This window comes from Aplysia californica, unplaced genomic scaffold, assembly GCF_000002075.1.
Source record: "Aplysia californica isolate F4 #8 unplaced genomic scaffold, AplCal3.0 scaffold00246, whole genome shotgun sequence".
Classification (NCBI taxonomy): domain Eukaryota; kingdom Metazoa; phylum Mollusca; class Gastropoda; order Aplysiida; family Aplysiidae; genus Aplysia; species Aplysia californica.
Genome location: NW_004797516.1, coordinates 656,588 through 667,098, shown reverse-complemented (window position 1 = coordinate 667,098; position 10,511 = coordinate 656,588). Strand labels below are relative to the sequence as shown.

At 39.3% G+C, this 10,511-nt stretch overlaps 1 protein-coding gene across 1 annotated transcript in view; it reads right to left on the bottom strand.

Annotated features, from left to right (window-relative positions):
- LOC101862279 overlaps positions 1 to 10,001 on the bottom strand; it is a gene marked incomplete in the record, with an annotated part of 27,053 nt that extends 17,052 nt beyond the window's left edge. Inside the window, 1 exon segment of the mRNA XM_013083645.2 lies at positions 9,913 to 10,001.
- Between the last annotated feature and the right edge of the window lie 510 nt (positions 10,002 to 10,511).

Genomic DNA, 10,511 nt, shown 5'->3' with positions numbered 1-10,511 from the left:
CTCTCTCTCTCTTTCTCCACCCAGTGCCTACAATGAAGAACGAGGAGCGTAAGCAAACACGAATGAAGGGGAAGCTGAGGTCATCAACAAATACAGGTGACACTAGACCCATATATATAGAGTGTGAAAAGTACAACTTGTTTGTCTTTGGAAAACAGCAGAAAAAAAGAGAATCAACTACTATGAGAGTTTATAACATAATATAAGATAAGATTAGATTTATTATCTCAGAGGGAATTTTTTTTTTACTCTACAGGACCGTGGAAACACATGTAGGTATACATAGAAGTTAAAATTATATATTACTCTCAGTAAAATTTACTTATTTAATTCAATATGAAAAGAGACGTAAAGCTGACAAAATGTACATATCACGTCAGATGCATCATTTAACCTCATGCAGGAATTTAATTACAAGATTTTTAGAGTTATATAGATACATACTCGAAAAATCAATACACACAGATGGTTATTCTGACAATAGCCTTATGCTAGATGGTAAAAAAACTTCTTTTATATCTTTCTTTGTTTTTAGAGGTACATATCTGCCGCTGTTCGATCTTACAATTTGCGTGGAAAGGGGGTGTGTCGGATGGTTTATAGTGCTTTTTATCTTATTTATGCTTGTGGTGTTATAATTATACATTTCATCAATTCTAGTAAAATCATATCCATAGATCATGAACTTAATGGCTTTCTTAATGGTTCTGTTGAATTTAAAACCCTCCCAACTCAGAAATCGAACTCACGCCATCTGCGTGTGACGGTGAAAAGCCTAATCCTAGGTGGCGATGCTGTTTGTTGTTGTGGGTTTTTTTTTGGGGGGGGGTTGTTGTTGTTTTTTCTTTTGTTGTTGTTGTTTTTTTTTGTTCATGTTTTTGTTTTGCTTTTGTTTTGTTTTTGTTTTTATGTTGTCGTTTTTTAAAAACCAACTGTGTACTGCTCCATGCTAACTTCAGGAAGAAAAAAAATATTATTACACAACCCTATGCAGTGGTCTCCGCTTGCTTCAACGGAAGAACGCTTTGACAATTACATAATATACATCTGCTTGTATGTATGTTTAGCTGCCTGTTTCGTTTGTTTGTCGCTGTCTGTGTTGTCACGTTCTTAGTGTTACTCAAACCTTCAATGATGGGTGGGCAGAGAGCCATAGAATGAATGACGCTGCTGCTTCCCCATTAGCGGCCCCTTCCCCCCTCCCTCGCTCTGTTGTATCAATCTATCTATCTATCTATCTATCTATCTATCTATCTATCTATCTATCTATCTTTCCCAACGCTAAAAGATGGCTGATTTGTCAATATACTGCCCCCCCCCCCAAATCTCCTTTAACCACAGACCGTGTGTGGGGGGTCCCTCATAAGACTACCCGGATGAGTTACAGCATCGGACCTCACCGACCCCACACCAAGCAAATGTGACTCATCGATGACGTAGGGAAAAAACGCGGGCTGGACTGTTGAACACTGCGTCTTGCTGTTTCATCTCTGGGTTGTGAAACGCAACTGCATCTTGCTGTCTATCCCTAATCTTAGTCATGAGGTGGTAACTTCAAGAGCGATAGGATCGTGACATTTCTTGTCTGAAGGAGGTATACAGATTTATTTTTATTCATATTATAACTTGTTATTCAGAAACGAAAAGGGGGGGGGGGTGAAAGAGAGGACTTAGGGATAAGTAGATCGGAGTGAAGAGACGTTTGAGAGTCTGGGGAAGTCAGGAAGGAGTGGAGGCAGACCCTGGAAAAATATTTGTAACACGATTCGCAATATATCACTTCTTAACATTCTTTATATGCCGCTGGACACGTGAGGATCTTAAAATAATTTTCATTTTCCACGCTCGACCGTAGGTTGGACTCGGACTCCTAGTGCCTGTGTAAGGCTGAGTAGTGAGTGAGGGAGGGAGTGAGTGTGTGTGTGTGTGTGTGTGTGTGTGTGTGTGTGTGTGTGTGTGTGTGTGTGAGTATGTGTGTGTGTGTGCGTATGTGTGTGTCTGTGTGCGTGCGTATGTGTGTGTGTGTGAGTATGTGTGTGTGTGTGCGTATGTGTGTGTCTGTGTGTGTGCGTATGTGTGTGTGTGTGTGTGTGTGTGTGTGTGTGTGCGGCTGGGAGGGCGGCACATGGCTTGAAGCGTAAAAGCTCTACACCGACTCAGCAAATTATTAACAATGTGCTTTTTACACTAACATTTTATCATTACGCTTTTAAAAAAATGTTGACTTCATCAGCTAACCATAAACCACGCCTTCTGTGAACAAAACAACGCCATTCTCGAGCCCATTACATGGTCCGCGGGGATCTCCTCGAGGTTTGTCGCCACATGACCTCGTCAGCACCCTGTCAGGATTACCACAAACGCTAGAGAAAGTCGGGAATACCAAACGGATTTTTAAAAACATCTTAGGGTAAAGCCATGCTAACCGCTACCGGGCAAACAAAAAACGTAGGGCCCAGAAAGTGTTCTTGAAAAAACCCAAGAGAAATCAACAGCTCTGTCGTGCTAACCTCGGCCGGAGGAAAATGTAGGCGAGCTCGTTTGGGAAAGGGATTAATGCTCGTGCTCCAAATTCTTCTCGTGTTGGCGTCTGTCCGAAAGTTTTTTGGAACGATCGTGGATCGTCTTCAAGGCAAATGCTGGGAAAGCAATGACATTGTTAAGTGTGAAGATCGAAGACTGGACAGGAAACTGTTTTCTCTTTTAGGATGATGTAGTGGACACATTGCTACCCTGGAATTACAAAATCCCATCTGCACAATGCTTAGTTTTGAGAAATTTGACGTCAAAATTTTTGAATATCACAACACATCAAGCTTTTTCGAATGCAAGGCCTTGAAAATCTTGAAAAGCACTCCGAATATTCTTACGATTTTGATAGAGCAATATAGAACATTTGGTTTTTTACCTCATGGTGTTAGTAACTCAAAACGGCCAAAAATGTCAGATAGAACTTTGTAATTCTGAAGTAACGACATGCATCCCATCAGAGGCAAATAGAAGGCAACGTTGAGGCACATTTCTAACCATCATAATATGCAAACCAGAAACACGAGCTGGCATCTTTTGTGTAACAGCATGACTTTGTAAGTTTTAGATTAAGTAAGCAAAAGTGAAAACCCTGTTTGAATTACGAAGTGTTCATAGAGTGCCCCAACACAACGCGTCTACAATTAAGCGGTGTCAAAAGACCACAATGCCCGTCTTCAATTAATTAAAGAACAGGCAGCTCAAAGTCTTGACGAACAACAAAGAAAAGCGTGTTATTCTTGTTGATTTCATCATTTTGGATTCCGAGGGAATCGAAGATGAGACCTGCAGATTACCAGACGAGAGAGTCTTCAGTACACCAGTAGCCAACAAATATAAAACAAGAATGTCAATGTACATTTTATTCAGGCAATTATTCCTGTTGTTATTGTCTATAAATAATGCCTCCCTACCCTTCCAGACGCTACTGGCGGATTCCCCTTAAGCATAACTAATAAATCTTCCAACAGGGATGCATGTAGTGTTTTATTGTCTTTTTTATATCGTTATATACTTATGTACAGCCAGTTGTTCATCTTATAGTTGCTTCAGAAATAATTCGTGTACATCAAATCAGAGACCTCAGGAAGATAGCGCCTGTTGTGGCAGGGAGTGGGTTAGCACTAGACGCACACCATCAGGGTCAGCAGTAGTAGTAGTATAGGGTTTTACGGCGCTCGCAACTGCTAAGGTCATATGAGCGCATCATCAGGGTCATGGTGGCAGGTGGCAGATAACGAGCTACCAAGGCAGGTAATTAAACATTTTCTTCCTCAACGAAAATTTCTATATAAAAGAAACAACAACTTGTTCAAATGATCCATGCAATTATTTATCTCCTACTCTAAGCAATATGTAAACCGATCCCGGAGTGTTTTAACAAGAATGTCGAATCATGAAGATATCTATTCCCGGCATCTAATGAAACTAACCACGCCGTTCTCAAACACTCGGTGAGAATTTGATTGAAATGAGCTGCACAGTTGGAGAGCCTAAAAATACGGAGAGCTTGTCGAAAAGTAAAGTTATGAAGAAAAGAACGTGTAAGCTGGTGCCAGCGGGTCATTTCAGGGGTAAAATGTAGGTAGATATCTGCACAGAAAGAAGTTTTTGGGGGGTAAAAAGGTGTGGACAAATGGTGTTTGGATTTCTTTTGCTCAAGATGTTTAGGTTCGATCGCGTGCTGCACTGTGGGTTGGACGTTGAGACTCCGTTCTGTGAAAAGGTTTAAAGGTTTGTGTGCGTATGTGTACATCCCACTGTAACGGAAAGGGCGAGAGGTTAAGCAACGGGCGAAAACGAGAATTACAAAACGTTTGTGGATTGGGGGGGGGGGAGAGAAAAAAAGGGGGAAGAGGGAGAGAGATGATCGTGAGAAAGGATGGGCAAAGCTTAATTTTTTTATAAGATAGTTGCCCCTGACTTGGTGGAGATAGGACAGCATGTTTCTGTTCAACAATTTAAAAAAAGATTATTTGCTTTAATTTTTAAAAATTTAAAAATAGTAAAGCACGGTTTGCTAATCCATTACATTTTTGCGTCATTCAATAATAGGTTTGCAGGTTCAACGTTTCACAGTAGTTAATTTTTAGAGCGGAAGGAAAGGCGAATGACGAATAGAATAGACAGTTGAACTCACTTCTAGAGGAAGGTTATAAACATTAAAAAGAACGCTGAATCCAAAGGGCTCTTTTTTATTTCTCTTTTTTTCTGAAAAGTGGATTGGCGCGACATAATATATTATTATGGTTTCGAATTGTTGGTCAAGCTTCCTGACAACAATTTAATTTCTTTGTAAAATAAGCAACCATACGACAAACCACCAGACTTAATACCTTTGCTTGAAACTATCCGAATTAGTATGAAGTATTTTTTTTTCTTATCTTATTATCTTCCATTGGAGATTGAGCCCCTCCCCAAAATAGTCTACCAGATAATCTCCCTGTCTCACCAAAACTTAAAATATGCACAGAAAAGGCAGACCTCAGCTTAACCTCCCACTTTTTGCACGCCCCCCCCCCCCCCACCCCCACCAACCCCACCCCAGTCTTTCTTAAATGCCTGTACTTTTGATTTGCTCGTCCTCTACTTCTAAGAAGGTTCGTTAACTCTTTTATCTCCCTCATTCCCTCTCTTTCTGTTCTCACATTCACAAATTGTATACGGCCATAAGGTATAACAGCATAACAGGTATACTTGATAGAATGGGTGAAGGGGTGGATATAAAGGTACTTTTGAGCTGAAGATCGGTCTAGGTCGGGATACCAATACTATTATTCAGAAGCTTTTGTAAAGCTGCTGGTCAGTACTGCACGAATGTTAGCGGATAAAAAGCACGGTCCATTACATCACTCTTTGATAGAAGTCACGGCATCATAAGAGAGAGGAAAGGAAAAGAAAAAAAAAGATCAATGTACATTACATAGAAGAGTAAATATCAGATGAAAACAAGAGCATCGTTTTCAAGTACGCTGCTCCACTTTTGGATATTATGTTGCTCTTCCTAGCGGTGGACTGTGGATTTATTCGACCCCCCCCCCCCCCCTCCCTCCCCCCATTCCCAGACACACAATAAACCTCCAAACACAGTGACTGGCTACTTCTTTGTTTGCCATTGGATACGTGGCAACGTGAAACCTCCGGTACTCCTTGAGCCTTTCACAATGACAGCTCAGCCAAAGGGGGGCTCCTGTTTCACTATTTTACGATCAGTTAAGGATTTGCACCTGTGCGAATTTTGTTCTTTTTAAACAAATATATCCTTCAATAAGAAAAACTAACAAATGGGAGGGTCGTCCTCTTGAAAGAAAACAAAGATTCTTTTGTTTTGTTTTTTTTAAACCAGTTGTTTAAAGTTTTTTGTGTGCTTTTTGTTTTGTTTAGGTTTTTGGTGTTGTTGTTTTTTTAACCGGTTATTTTAAAGTTTGAACACCCGTGAGTCTTTGCTGTTTATGACAATTAGTTTCTTTGGGTGTTTTTTTTCCTCTTCAGTATGACGAAACTATTGAAATTACTTAGCAAAGACGTGCCTTCGAAAAAAAGAAAGAAATGTTATAATGGCCAAAACTGCAAGTTTTCAGTTAAAACGTGCATTACCTTTCTCAGCTATTGAAAAGGCCGGCTATAATGCTTTGTTTGTGCAGCGATGGTAAAAAGAAAAGCAAGGCTTGCAATAATCCGTTGACGACCCACTAGGGTGAAACAGGGACTGTATTTTGGCATGAGAGGAATGGGATTCTGTTTGAAAGAACATGGGAAAACCCGGGGATGATCCCAGGACAATGTAACTCATCTCAGACCCATTTTCGTTGACATACACCCTAGACAACTTTCACATTTTTATGCACGTAATATATATGTGTGTGGGAACGACTCGCTCACACAGACGCTCACATACGCGCACACACAAACACACAAAACGCACACAAACACACATAAACACCCATACATACACACAAACACACAAACACACACACACACACACACACACACACACACACACACACACACACACACACACACACACGCACACACACACACACACACGGTTTGCTAATTTTGTTGAGTCAAAACAGAAATTAACTGCCCAAACTTTGATTATTTTGTAAGCTGCCTACCCCCCCCCCCCCCCCCACCCCGGGTCACAGTTTCCAATACAGTCGTTGCCCAGTATTCAGTTTAACCCTGTTCCAAAACAGCCCCTTTTCAATACGTATACAATACAACGTAATAGCACAGAGATGTGACATTTGCTATGGGATTTCAGCCAGATTTCCACCCAATGTCCTGTTTTCTGACATTAATGAAAGACAATAATAGAAGATGTATACAACTTGATTTCCAGCAAATGCTCATCGTTACTTCTGAGAGTGTTCTTGTAATAATAATAATAATTATTATTATTATTATTATTATTATTATTATTATTATTATTATTATTATTATTATTATTATTATTATTATTATCATCATCATTATCATTTTATTATTATTATTATTATTATTATTATTATTATTATTATTATTATTATTATTATTATTATTATTATTATTACGTGTGTATGGCCATAGTTAGTCACCTGACAGGTCCGCTCTTTTGAATGCCGTACTTCCAAACACAGACTTTTTGTATACTTTCAAGTTTTTTGTATGTCAAAGATGGACTTTTACTCTTTCGTCTAACTGCATTCCACTTGAACTCATGAGCACATTCTGTGAGAGGTTGGTTAGTGCTTTGGTGTGATTTGTTTCTTTTTTCCTATTAAACATCTGTCGTCCTTATTTCTCCTCTTTCTTTTCTATGTAGTTTTCTCTTTAGTGATGCCTCTAATCTACGGCACTTATGTGACCTATTTTTATTGCAGGTGCCGAAAAACTGTTACTAGAAAAACTAGACCTATAACGAACACTTTCTAACATGTCAATTCTTTTAAAAATCCAACTGTAGGACTGACTCACCTCACTCTCAACCCCTCCTCCCCCACCAAACGAAACTACAACCTGTGAGATCAAGAAAAGAAAATGGGGGTGGACAAGACATACGCTGGGGAAGCCAGCCCGGCCTACAATGTGATAAGACAAAGCCTACAATGGAAATCCCAAAGTAAAAGGAATGCATTCTGTGTGAAACGGAGAAAAGTCTAACCCTTAGACTACATAGAAACACCGGTCATTTTGGAAGTATTTTCTCATTAAATGACATTTATTTAAAAAATCAGTGCCTTATTGGGTTTAGAACTCCCCACTCCTTTTATCTCACGGGATAAAAGTACGTTGCGCACTAAATTGGAATTCGCTGATAGGGAACATAAAATAAAAGTAATTGGATCCATCATACTTACATAAGGGGGGAAAAAAGTTTTCGAATTTGCAGAGGCGTATTTGTACAGCTAAATTTGTCCCCGATGCGGAGGGCAAAGGAAAAAAGAAGAAACAGAAGAATGGAAGAAAAGGAAAGGATAACAAAAATACCTGACATAGCCTGTCAGGGTAGAAAAATAATGTAGTTTGAAGAGCCAAACCATTATTCTATCATCCCCAATCTGGGGCGCATAGCTGTTCACCGTTGAGGTACATGCAAATGTCATCCAAACTCAACCCAGCAGACCGCTAGTAATATAGGCAGTGACGTGCAAATCTCCAATATTTACTCTATAAATACACACTGTCCGCACGTGTCGCCAATGCTTTAAAGGCTCCGAAATCCTGAGTATGGAGGAACATTTATTCTTTCTTTTTTACCCCTTTCAAGTTTCGCGCAATTTAAATACAATTAGCACTATTATTTTCTACCTTGAATTTTTCTGGCTAGTTTCGTCCAATTTTAGGATGTAAAAGGATTTTATATATTATTAGTAATATCGTCCAGAATATACCAATAGCAATAATTTTGCAGTCTACGTTTGTGAAGTATTTACGTATCATAACCATATATTATAAAAACAGATGTAGAACTCATCATCATCATCATCATCATCATCATCATCATCATCATCATCATCATCATCAGCATCAGCATCAGCATCATCATCATCATCATCATCATCACCATCATCATCATCACTTTTCTGCCCCTCCTTCTCCCATCTTCACATCATCACAATCCTCCTCCTCAATAGCAAGAGCGACATCCTCACAGCAAATTGAACTCAATGCAGATAAATGCCATATCAGAACACAGCCTTTCAAGTGTAGTAACACAGTGATATTGTTATGTGTGTTTTCGAAGGACGCCAAAACACTTATCGTCAATGTTCGACACTGCGCGAGAACATTGGCTTTTAGAGAAAAAAAAGGAAAAAAAAGTCTTTTCTGTCCAGTTCTCTACCAGAATTGCTCAAAAGTGCGTAAAGTGTGTTCTTTTTACATATTATTGTAGTATCAGTATCACCTCTTTTAATTACGTTTATGAGCAAAAAATCCAACATAATCTGATACACACAAAAAGTGGTTGACCTATTTTGGTGGATACACGGTTAGAGACGGACACCAAAGACACGCAAGCATAATTACAGCCGGAGAAAGCATTTCCATGACATCAACTACCAACATCCCACACGGGCATATCACAAAGTTGAGCTCAGAGAGTCGAAAGGCGAAACATTAAATGTTAATGGGACTGACCTGGGTGCTACGAATTTTGAAACTATCTTACTGCTTTTTAGGCCATAGAGTTGGCAGAATCGAACGTAATTTTGATAGAACAATTAAGAACTTGGCAAACTGTTCAATTTAAGAAAAAACAAGTAGGTTGAGGAAGAAAGAAATATGTGTTGGACAAAATTTAAACTCTCTGCTTCTTTGATGAAAGAATATTATCATCATGTCGTACATTTTCATGTCAATACTCTTTGGCAATAGTGGCTTCGTGTTTTGCTTTTGCAAAGCAGAATTTGGCTAATCCAAGACATAACAGATCTTTCTTTGAAGTGCTAGATCACTGGGTATGAACTTGAATTACACACACATCTAAATCAATGAAATAATAAAATATTACTGCTCATGATGCAATATTACAGAAACTGCTTAGAGAAGAAAAACGATAGATCTTGGTGCATCCTTCTATTGTATTGTAGTTGAGCAACATTCTCTAGCCGATCTTCCACTGAGTATTATTTCGCTCAACGTTTTGAGTTCAGGTTTGGAATGGCATTTCACGAGTAAAAGAAACATAGGAGTGTTAATTTTTCAAATAAGGCCTGTCAAACCTAGTCAGTTTCAGTAGAATTTTGAACACAATTAGTTTCTCCGGTTGTTCTAGACACTTTTGTCATGATAACACGATGATTATAACGCTGTGCGTCAGACTTATAATTAAGGGTACAAAAACCATCACACTGGTGGTATGCGATGCCTGGATATTTCATGATCCTGTGAACTTACTTGTAAAGGAAACTTGTGTTGAGTAAGAGGGGCGGATGGCCCCGGCTCGGAGTCTCGGACTCTGGCTGGCTAAGGGTTCTGTGAAGTGATCTCTCTTTGCTCTAGGCTCGGCCGATCATCCGAGTACACACACCCAACTCGCTCGGCGAAATCCTCCTTCGGGCTTAGGCCGGGCGAATGTATATGCAGCCTCCGTGCGAATTCCCAACAGTTCTGGGCAACACACACCTTGGTGGGTTCAGTTTTTAGAAGAAAAAAAAAACCTTGCAGAATTTTTAAAAAATAATTTGGGGTTGTTGTTTTGTTTTTTTTGGATGGGGGGTTGTTTTTATTTTGTTTTTGTTTTTGCTTTTGTTTTTGAGGGGGTATCTTTAGTTACTGTTTACTCTCTTATCTCACGCGCGTTCTTGTTCAAATGAATTGTTACTTCTATTTGTTCTCCTTAACTTTTTGCGTTTCTGGGCTCGGAATCTGGAGATGAAAAAAGAAAAAGAAACGGTTCTGATTAGAAGTAGGTTTTAATCCTTTCCAACTACATACATACGCGCAATTTCTACGGTGATTTCTGGTGTTGGATGGGAATCCTTACCAACAATATG